We start from the raw sequence: 12094 nt of genomic DNA, 5'->3' as shown, positions 1-12094 counted from the left end.
TAGAACCTTTGTAATTTATAATTATGAAATTTTTCAGGGTTGTCTTGGTAAAATACTCCCAAAATCGGCTATCTTGAGGCCACGTGTTAAAATGAGTTCGCGACGACCCGTTCAAAGAAAGCATGTGGTCCACGCTGAGTCGGTTTCTAAACCTCCACGCTTCTTCATATTCTAAACCGACTTAAATAACTATTAAAAAACCTAATAATTAATCGTGAGATTCAATCTCACTCCAACTGTTTAATCTCCACCGTTAGATGCATTGCTGCAGACTCGAATCCTCGAAGTCATAAGCAAACAATCCGCTGAAGGGTGTGGCGGATGTCCCTCCTCGCCACACCCCGGCGCCGCCAGGACCGTAATTGTAAAGTCAACAAGTATTTATACCCTCATTTTGCCTGAGTTTTGGGTTTAATCTCGGATCTTCTAAAAAATTAACATCCTATGTAACAGACCCGGTATGGATTATATAGAAGTTAGTTTATTTTTATTCATCAGATTTTATAAATAATAATTATTTAAAAAATAACCTTTGTTCTTGGGGAAATAAATAAGTGCTATATACAGTAATTAAAAATAAATAAATAAATAAATAATCAATGAAACATGAATGTGCTTCATGCTTTTGTCGGGATTCTAGTTGGCCGTGCACGAGAAAAAACACGTTCAGACTAATAATAATAATAATAATTTTTTAAATTTTTATAATAATTTTATTACTTAAATGCACTAGATCCTTCCAATTGGTGGGACCCACATCTCTTTCTCTTACTTTATTTTCTAAATTGACTAACCCTAGCCTGTTTTCTCACCTTTGCTCCGAACCCGACACGTTGTCGATCCTGTCCCTTTCTCAATTTCTCGAGGTTAAAATGAAACCAGGTTTTCTCTTTACTTTCCATACATGGAATCCAAGGCTCTGTTTACATACACAGACAAAAACAGCAAACAGCCTTATCCACCAATGCTTTCTTGCCACGTGTCACCTAAAGCTTCCACTCATTTATTTACTAATTTCAAGATTTTTTTGGATAGGATATTTTAATTTATAAAATAATTACCGGCTAAGTTATCTATTTTTAAAATAGAGAATAACTGGTTTTTATTTTACAAAAATAACAAACATTGACTCCGAAAAAGTTATTTAGGAACAAATATTTAAAATAGTGCATCAATTATGAAGATTCAATCTATTTTTTAGAGATAAATTAACTAAGTAAGAAATTATCACGTCATGTGAGGTAATTAAAATTTTACCAAGTGCACACTGGAAGATTTTCAAGAACCTAACAAAACTAATAAACCTCTTTGTCAGCAACCCTGTAGAAAAGGGGAGGGAAATAACATTCTCCCATATAAACCTAATGAATAATGAATAAACAGTACTAGCAACTACAATATTTTTACAGAATAAAATATTTCTACGATATTTAAATAGTATTTATATAATATTATACCAAACAATTGGATCGTGGTTTATCTACAAAAGAAAAAAAAAATTGGATCATTAATCTGTCAATTTTCCATTAAAGTAACAATGCATTGCACTAGGTAGTGGTTGTTCTATTATAAAAAAAATGGATATTATTTTTAGTTAATTTACTTTATTTGACACCGAACACCGGATCCACAGGTCCCACCCCAAACGAAAATATCGCGAGAAAACGGAACTCAAATCCTCATATCGCGAAACGCCACGTCATCTCCCGACAAACCCAACTCAATGTGGACGCCACGACGAATATACACCCGTTTTAATCACCTTCTCGCGTCCGCACTAACCGACGAAAACTCTACTTATCTACGCCATCATAAGCTATCACATCACTTATCATTGATAAGTACGCCTGCTTATCACTTGATAAGCCGGTGAAAAAGAAGTGCGAAACCGCATCGAAGAAAGCGAGACAAAGTCCTCATCTCTTCTCACGCTCTCTTCCTCTTGGCTTTTGTCTTCAATGGGAGCCGAAACCCTAGCTCGCTCTCGAATCCCTTGAATTCTCTTTGCCTCGCCGTGAAATCTCCGAATTCAACCGTCAGATCCGTCTCCCTTGAGGCGTCGCCGCCATTTTGAGCTCCAATTCGACCTCTGCCTTGATTTTTTCTCGTGATTTTTGGGTTGTTTTCTTTGGATTCTCGTGAAAATGTCGTCGCTGAGCCGGGAGCTGGTTTTTCTTATTCTCCAGTTCCTGGAGGAGGAGAAGTTCAAGGAGTCTGTCCACAAGTAAGGCCTTTACTGCTTTTTGAGCGATTTTCCCGGTTCTTTCTCTTTTTTGAATGGGATTTTGATGGCTTGATTGGATTTCATGGGGTTTGGCTCAGGTTGGAGCAGGAATCTGGATTTTTCTTCAATATAAAGTACTTTGATGAGAAAGTGCAGGCAGGGGAGTGGGACGAGGTGGAGAAGTATCTCTCTGGGTTCACAAAGGTTGATGATAATCGATACTCAATGAAGATCTTCTTTGAGATAAGGAAGCAGAAGTATCTTGAAGCGCTTGACAGGTTTGTAATATATATATATATATATATATTGCTAATTGCTCTGTTTTATTTGAAAATTTGATTTTTGTATTCAAATTAAATTTGTTCGATGATGTGTATATAGGCATGACAGAGCAAAAGCGGTGGAGATATTAGTGAAAGATCTCAAGGTTTTCTCAACGTTTAATGAGGAGTTGTTTAAAGAGATTACTCAGCTTCTCACACTTGAAAATTTTAGGTCAGTTGTGTGTTGTGTTTTCTGCTTACACTTATATCATTACTTGAGGTTCTGATTTTGTTTTATCTCTTGCAAATGCTATTGAACTACTTTTCCATGACTGTATTGCTAGAAAGGGAAAAAGTCATTCTTGCTATATAATAATTTTAGTGAAATTCAAACCCAGATGTTTTTTTTCATGGTCAACTCTAATGTTATCAAATAGAGGAATATACACAATTGCTATTTTTATATGGTGGTCAGCTCGCTTTTGTGGTGCAGCTCTCTTCCCAAAAATAATACAACCAGAAGTACTCCTTCAAATAGCAGTGGTGACAAACAAAAAATTTTTAAACCACTAGAGAATGTTCACTGTTGCACGAGTGAGCCCACAATTTGAGTATTGCCCAGTGTTGTGCAGTAATAGAACTGACATCAACCCTTGAAATTGAACATGCAGATCATGGAATATTAAAGTCAATGCTTTTATTGATAAATCTCAGTTGGTAATTTGACTTTTTTTGTATGCCGCAAATGACATTATTCACTTTAAGATGTATCACCTTTGTTTGTGAAAGGAGGTTATATGTATCAAATTTTAAGAACTCAATGTTATCGAATGATATAGAAGGGATTGATCTGTCATGTGGAGTAAGATACTCATTTGCCCATTCTTCTTTTTGTTGTTTCAGTCATTTATCAGGTTATGTGCTTATTGCTCTTTCAATTGAGGAGCCACATTGCTGTGGAGTAGAAATTGGCAATTTGTATACTTTTTTTTTGTGATAAATGACAAAAAACCAACCTTCCTTGAACAGTCATTCTACTTTGGAATGAATCCTTAGTGGTCTGGTTTTTTAATCTTCCTGTCTTGTATTTTCTCCTTTTTTATTTGCAACCAAAGTTAAGTTGATTCATATTATAGGAATATTTTTGAAGCTCTACTATTATTTATTGCTTATGTCCAAGTCCTTTCTCTTAATACCTATGTTAGTTTGAAATGATGTGTTTTGTGAGCACTGTAAAATAAAAGCTGATCAATTATTTAATCTAGCTGGTTTCTTTTCCTTTGGCGCTTTGAACTGCAGGGAAAATGAGCAATTATCAAAATATGGTGACACAAAGTCGGCTCGAAGCATCATGCTTATTGAGCTGAAAAAACTTATAGAAGCCAATCCTTTGTTTCGAGAGAAGCTAGTTTTTCCCACTCTCAAGGCATCACGATTGAGAACTTTAATCAACCAAAGGTAAATAAATATCTTACAGCAATGTCATATCTACTTGGATTTTCCTTTCTGACATGATCGTGATTCCTACTTTATCACCCATGCCTTTTGGCTAACTTTGTGAAATGTGGGAATACTACTTGCATTTCCATTGCTTAAGCATTTTCTTTTGTGGGTTTTGAGAATCCGGACATTGAATTTATGTTAAGTTGTTTATGAGACGTGTGTTGCTAGAATTTATTAGGGATTATATAGTATAGCTGTACTGGCCAATGATTGTGATATTATGGTTTTGACAGCCTTAATTGGCAACATCAACTTTGCAAGAACCCAAGGCAGAATCCTGATATTAAGACGTTGTTCACGGACCATACTTGTGTTCTCCCTCAAGCGGTGCTCGTGCACCCTTCAGTTTCTAGTACCTCTTGCAGCTGTTCCCAAGCCTGCTACATATACGCCACTTGGGCCACATGCGGTACATTTATATCCCGTAACAAATGACTTCTGCACAGAAAGAAAGACTGATTTTTAATATACAGGACTTATGCACTTCAGATGTGCATCTTTTATTTAACTCTTAACCTTGCTATATCCAGCCATTCCCACCTGCGGCAGCAGCAAACGCCAGTGCTTTAGCTGGCTGGATGGCTAATGCTGCTGGTTCATCATCAGTTCAATCTGCTGTTGTTGCTGCACCTACCATATCTATTCCACCCAATCAAGGTCTGAGATTTGGAACCTTTATTTCATGATTCAACCACTGATTACATATTGTATGGTAGTTCTTGTGCTTTAGTTTTAGAAGAAACTTCACATATTTTACAGAAAAAAGTAAACTGCAAAACTAATGATGCTACTCCATAGCTTCTTGGATTCTGTTCATGGCTTTCCAAATGTTTCCTAAAGGTGTTCTAAGTCCATCTACTTTTATCCATGGGAAATCATTACCCTGAAAGCAGCTGATATACATTCACTTCTAATTTGAACATTTTCTTATTTCCGTTGATATCACTAACACAAAAGTTTCAAATGTTCTTACAATCTACTTGTTCCAATTTCTTGTGCTTCACTTTTCATTATGGTAGATTTGAGTTTCTTATCAAATTTGGAGTTGCAAAGCACTATTAAAATATTGACTTCCACCATTCTTTGCTTCACTCTTTTGGAAATTATGCACACACTAGTAGGCTAAATGTTTTTCCTATTTCCTTATAGCTCAATGGACACGGACTCAAAAATTGAAGTTAGTGGTGGATTAATCTAGCAAATCCTTGGAAGGTTGATGTTTAGTATTGTATGTGCATGCCATGGACTTTGTATACAGCTTCAAATATCTAGCCCTAAACTTGAACTTAACAGAATTGCGTAAATATCATTCTTTGATTTTTCTTTCTTATGTTTTGCAAATTTGATTTCAGAACTCCAAGAATAAGGTTTCTCTTTGTAATCTGCTTTTCTTTGTGTTGAACATCACTGGCTTGTCTCTGAAGCAGATTGATTTGATTTTCTGTAGCCATTTGTTTTATCTATGTCATTTTCATATTATAGTGGAATTTGAAGAAGACAATGGTTTTGTCATTATTAATTCTTTAAGCAATCCGGTCAGGATTGATGCCACAATTATTTAAATAAGTGTCAAAGGTAGCACTATAACTAAAAACTTCTGTCATGTATGTGAATATTTCCAAGAGAAATAATTATAGTTGCTCCATGCAACAGTTTCTATCTTGAAACACCCCAGAACTCCAAATACTCTCACTATGACAGACTATCAGAATGCTGACTCTGAGCAATTAATGAAGCGTATGCGGTCTAGTACACACCAAGCTGATGAGGTAATGTGGATTCACATGCATGCTTGACTTTACTATTGTCCTATATAAAATCTAACTGATTACAACCTATCAGCAATATGTTGAAGTTTACTTCTTATTTCTTATACTCAGGTTACATATCCTGCTCCTATTCCACAAATTGCATGGTGCGTTGGATGACCTGCCAAGAACAGTAGCTTGTGCCATGAATCAGGGATCAAATGTGACAAGCATGGACTTCCATCCTTCTCATCACACACTACTATTAGGTATGAAGATGCTTTCGATTTGGACCACTCACCACTTCTGTTTATTTGGTTTTTCATTTCTTACGTTTGCTCTTTGATAGTGGGCACCGGGACTGGTGAAATTACACTATGGGAAATTGGTTTACGGGAGAGGCTGGTGTCAAAAGCCATTCAAACTGCGTAGACATAGCATCTTGTTCTTCTCAATTTCAGGTACTTATCATTCACTGTGATTTCTGGAAAAAGTTCTTGCCTATTAATGAAAATGACTCCAAAACATTTTAAATTTCTGTTGTTGTGGGAGTTTAGATATTTGGTTTTATTTAATTTAACGAACTAATCTATATATATATTATGTGGAAATACATTTAGTAATCTGTCATATCTAATGTTTGTGGAGTGGGAAGGTTGCCTTTGGCAGGTACATTTTTAGTTTTAAATATCTTCATCAGTAACAAAGCAAAAACAAATAGTTGGGACTAATGGCTTCTTGTTGTTGTTGAATGTTCTATTGTTTGAGAAAAACATTCTTAAGCTTTGCATGGAGATTTATTCAGTTATGAGGATCGCAAATATACTCATTTTATAAATGGTGTTGTAGAAATTTGTTTCCATATTGTCTACTGTCATCTCAATTCAGAGATTATGAGTAAGCCCGCTACTCATCATCAGGCATAAGTAGATGATATGTTGTAGTTCATGATCTGATTGTGTTTTCTTTTCTGCATCTCTACCGTGATATATGAACAATTGAATGCTGGCCTTTGAGTGCAATCTTGATATTTACCTCACTAGTTGACATTTTGCCTTTTGTCAAGTCAGTGAATGAGGGCCAATTGAGGTGATTTGGATGCGTATATTTTCATTCATGCCTGCAGTTGTAATATTTACTTGTCTCACATGTAACTGTGGTGCATAAGCTGAGGCCCTCATTCCTGGCAATTATAAGCTGGCTCTCCTTGGGCTGGTAGGCATTTCTCAAGCTTGTTTCTCTTTATTTCAACTGGGTAACTCAAGGTCGTATAGATAACTAAAATTTCTTTATTGTTCAGGTGTTTGAAATATCAATTTTATGTGTGAAGTGTCATTTTGTTCTGTATCTCTTCATCTCTATGCTGATTTGGACAGGTTGCAATGGTTAAAGATACTTCACACATCAGTTACCAAAGTTTCAGTGGAGTCCAGATGGAAACCTGATTGGTGAGTTTCTTGTTTAGGTAATTTGATAATCCTATTCTCTCTATGTGCTAAATTTAACTTACCACTGCAGGTTGTACTTTCAAAGCACTTGATCTATTCATACATGCCTATCAAGCTCCTAATGAGCTACATCAACATATAGAGTGTGGATTTGCAAAGGCAACATCTTATTTCACGTTACTGAAGGAAGATATGATGCACTAATGATTCTGATTTTAAGCAGATTGAAGCTCATATGGGAGGAGTTAATGACATAGCATTTGCTCATCCAAACAAACAAGTATCTGTCGTGACTTGTGGTGAAGATAAGCTTATAAAGGCATGAGTAATAGTTTTTTGTGCTTTTGTTTGTTTTGTATGTATTCCTTTAATAATGCTTTATTTCATGAGTAGGTTTGGGATTTGACCGGTCAGAAGCTTTACACTTTGAAGGTCATGGAGGCTCCTATTTATTCCATTTGCCCCCATCATAAGTGAGAATATACAGGTATGTTGTTTTTGTCATCTCCTCTGTTGGAAACCAGCTAAGTTTAACCCTATCGTGGGTGTGCTCAACCCTTTGCTACTGAAATGATTTTACATATTGAAAGAAGTTCCCACTCACGGTTTCTTTTAGTGAATCTATACTTCTATGATGCAGATTATCTCTTTATTCTGTAAATGACATTTTCAGGCAGGTTAATCATCTATAGTGACTCTCACCATATGATTATTATGCTTATCAAGAAAAAATTAGAAATTAAAACTATTTTTAATTCATATTACGGAAGGCAGATTATATGAAGTAGAAATCTGCATGAGAAATTCATTTATTTATTATTATTTTGAGAAGCTTGTATCAGCTGAAATTTTTATTTGACCAACAAAAAGGGGCACCACCAATGTCCAACATCCTCCTCCACTTTCTTTGTAAGGAATGAAACCAGCTTATGTAATTCCTATTTTTGAAAGCTGTTCATGTTGAGGTGATTGAGCAGTGCCATCTTGATTTATTAGGTTCCTTGAATATGTTCTCTGTATATAAACTCTTGAACTCCAGAATTTTAGTATTATAGCACTGGCCCATTTTTTTAAAGCATTTGTTAGGGAAACACATTTTTAACAATTCTTCCCTTGAAAGAAAAGGGAAGGATCTGTGAATGTTCTTATTTAGGATGCCAGGGTTATCCTTTATGGTTATTTAAGTGAACCCTTCTTTTTATTTCAGTTCATATACTAATATCTTGGATCCTATTCCTTAATGCAGCTTGTTTTCAACATATTGATGGAAATTAAGGGCATGGCTGTATGATAAATATATAGGATCTAGAGTGGACTATGATGCCCCATGCTCGTAACGACAATGTTATATAAGGTTTCCGATGGGAAGCAGGCAAGCTCATGAGATTCTAAATTTAGAGCAAAAAGCTTGAATTCATTCCTTTCATGGAATTCTTATATTATAGCACTACACTGATGTTATCTTTAAGGTAGAAAGCTTGAATTCAATCCTTTTATGGAATACCTGTTACGGCACACAGCACTTATATATATGTTCTCTTGGCAATGTTGAAAGCTTGAATTCAGTCTTTTTAAGGAATTCTCATGTTATAGCGTAGCACTAATATATGTTTTCTTTGCTGTGTAGATTGTTTTCCTGTGGGACTAGCAAAGAAGGAGACTCATTTCTTGTAGAGTGGAATGAAAGTGAAGGGGCAATAGTGAAACAAATATGTTGGTTTCGGAAAAATCAGCTGGTGTTGTTCAGTTTGACACTGATTTCCAAACCACTTTTTGGCTGCTAGTGAAGAAAATCAAATAAAGTTTTGGGATGTGGATATCAGAACATGATCACAAGCACAGATGCAGAGACGGTGGACTTCTAGGTCAGTTTCTATATTATCGCTATAGAACTATATAAATATATTGTAAAAATCTTTGACTCATTAGCATTAACTACAATAAATCTCCCTCACATTGAGATTCAACAAAGAATATTTCAAGATACTAAGCAACGTAGAAGGACACAGATCATGTAGCTTTTGGAAGTCGATCCTTTGAAGCATTTAGAGCTCAATATGAAAGTTCTCCTGTCAAAGGTGGCAATCTGATAACCTTAACATACAATTTACTTTCCCAAGGACACCCTCATGAATAATATGTTTTCAATTAGGTTTCGGTTGCTCCTGTGGTTGCTAGCATCTCCCCAAGCATAAGTAGGGTGGATCGCTTAGACAGAAGCTCTCCTGCAAAGCCATCTCCTATTCTTGTAAGTCACGACTACTGTGGGGAGGTTGGGTTTAGAATAGATATATCTAATGAAAGCTCTACTTTTATCTTCGAACATTGACTTTAACTACAAAAGATGGAATATTCTCCTTGGATGTAAATGTGTAGTTCTTAATGTCATTTATGCATCGTGACTTGCTAAATGTTTTATGGTAATTGAGTTTTTCGTGCTTCTATGGATTTCTTTTCAGAATGGGGATCACCCTCTTCTAGGGGGATGGGAGATCAAAACCCAGGGTACTTGGAGGATTTATCTGATAAAGGCCAAACAATGGGGAATTGTCTGAAATTCTGGACCCGCTTCATTGCCGTGTTGTTCCAATGCCAGAAGGCACAGAGCCTGAGCCAGCAAGCGAGAATGCCGTTACCCTTTATAGTCAGTTTGTAGCTTCTTGGCGCACATTGTCTTTAGTTCCTTGTATGATGGTTGTGAAATTGTTCAGGTTGCAAGACTTCTACACAAATTCCGGGGTGGTTTGGTAGCTCTAGGATCAAATGCTATCCAGAGATTGTGGAAATGGAGTCGGAATGAGCAGAATCCTAGTGGCAAGGTAAGGACTAGCATTTCTTTTGCTTGCTTATTGATGGATCTTTTTGTGTGAAACATCTAAGTTCTAACTTGGTCGGGGTTAAAGGCCACTGCCAGTATTGCTCCACAGCATTGGCAACAAACAGTGGTCTTCTTTATGATCAATGATGTATCAGAAACCAACCTTGAAGAAGCAGTTCCTTGCATAGCACTCTCAAAGAATGATTCATATGTCATGTCGGCATGTGGAGGGAAGGTCTCTTTGTTCAACATGATGATATCTCAAAGGTAAAACCATTGCAGCATTGCTAATTAAATAATTAAGTGTCCATGGTTTTGATTCTGTCATCTATCTTCGACGTCAACACATTTATATTATCTTTTGTAGATAATGACTCACATCTCATGCCCCGCCACCCACTCGAATTTATTTAGCCTTCCATCTACTAGACAATAACATCATCGCTATTGGAATGGAAGACGCTACTATACACATTTATAATGTTCATGGATGAGGTAGTCTTATTCTGCTGATCAGTTTTTGGATTCTCACCACTAATTTCCATTAATGCTTTCTAGTTCTTATGATTTTGATTCAGGTTAAAACAAAACTGAGTGGTCATCAGAAGCGCATAACTGGACTTGCCTTTTCCAACAGTCTTGGCATCTTGGTTTCTTCTGGTGCTGATGCTCAGGTAGAGTTGAATTTCTTCTTTCCCCTACTTAACAAGTTGACTGGTGGTTATGTCTCTCTTATAATTTTGCTAGTGAAAAGCTGTCTCTTACTCTGGGATGGTTTGTTTAATGATTATATTCATAATGATCATTGCTGCAGCTATGTATATGGAACACTGACAGCTGGGAGAAAAAGAAATCCATTGCAATTCAATTACCTGCAGGGAAACCACCTGCTGGTGATACTGAGTCCAGTTCCATTCCGATCAAATTCGCTTGTTAGTATCCCATGAAACACAAAATAGCAATATACGACTACATCCAAAGCGGAAAGGATCCGTGCAGGTAACTAACTGTCTTTTGAGACTTATGAATTACCATTTTGACTTAAATAGTTTCTCATGATAATTGTTTTGGATTTCAGTGGGTTCCCCAAGGTACACTTTCTGCACGCATATCCCATGCAGCTTATTCATGCAACAGCCAGCTGGTTTATGCAGCCTTCTGTGATGCAAACATCGGGGTGTTTGATGCCGATAACTGAGATTAAGATGTCGCATTGCGCCTTCTGCTTATTTATCTTCTCCAGCTGCAAACAGGTACTTGGTTTATCATACTGAACCTAGCCTCCTATAATTAAACATTTGAAACTTGTAATTCATAAAACAACCACTTATACTTTCATAACATGTAATAATATGTACAATTTTCATTGCAGTAACCCTCCAGTGTATCCTCTGGTGATCGCGACACACCCACAGGAACCAAATCAATTCGCAATCGGATTAACTGATGGATCAGTTAAAGTCGTCGAGCCAATCGAGTCCGAGGGTAGATGGGGAAATTCATCGGCCGTCGACAATGGAGTTTCGAATGGCAGGGCAACTGCATCATCAGCCACTAGCAATTCAGCTGCTGACCAGCTTCAAAGATGACAATAATTTTATGCATCAATGTTTCCCAATTCTAGTCTCTGATCTTTTTATTCTATCTTGTGTTGTGTTCTGTCAATAGTGTTTTCATTTACCATTTTTATTTCTATATTTATCTCCATTGTGTACCTGCATAATGTAGTCTCAGGTGGCCAAGTCCAGGGGGTGAAAAGCATGTTCCTGATCGCTTGTATGATATATAATATTTGGAGGCCTCTATTTAATTACATATTTTTAAATTTTATTTTAAAATGTTGCATATTTAAAATTAGAGTAATGTTATTTAGGCTGAATTAATAAGTCGAATGAGTAGTTAAAATGACATGATTGCCAAATTGGATGTTTTTTCTCAGGTTTGTGATTTATAATTTTAAGTTTAGAGAGGAGTTTTTCAATTTACCATTTAATCTAGGAATTGCTACTGATTCGATTTATCTATTTTGTCTAAATATCATTATTGTTACATTATTGCTAGATTTAACTCCCCACAAATATTTGTTAATG

General features: G+C 36.2%; 1 pseudogene; it reads left to right on the top strand.

Annotated features, from left to right (window-relative positions):
• The first annotated feature begins 1911 nt into the window (after positions 1–1911).
• LOC120253592 lies at positions 1912–11737 on the top strand (annotated as a pseudogene).
• Positions 11738–12094: the final 357 nt, after the last annotated feature.

This window comes from Dioscorea cayenensis, unplaced genomic scaffold, assembly GCF_009730915.1.
Source record: "Dioscorea cayenensis subsp. rotundata cultivar TDr96_F1 unplaced genomic scaffold, TDr96_F1_v2_PseudoChromosome.rev07_lg8_w22 25.fasta BLBR01000122.1, whole genome shotgun sequence".
NCBI classification, from domain to species: domain Eukaryota; kingdom Viridiplantae; phylum Streptophyta; class Magnoliopsida; order Dioscoreales; family Dioscoreaceae; genus Dioscorea; species Dioscorea cayenensis.
This window is presented reverse-complemented; position numbering and strand designations above follow the sequence as displayed.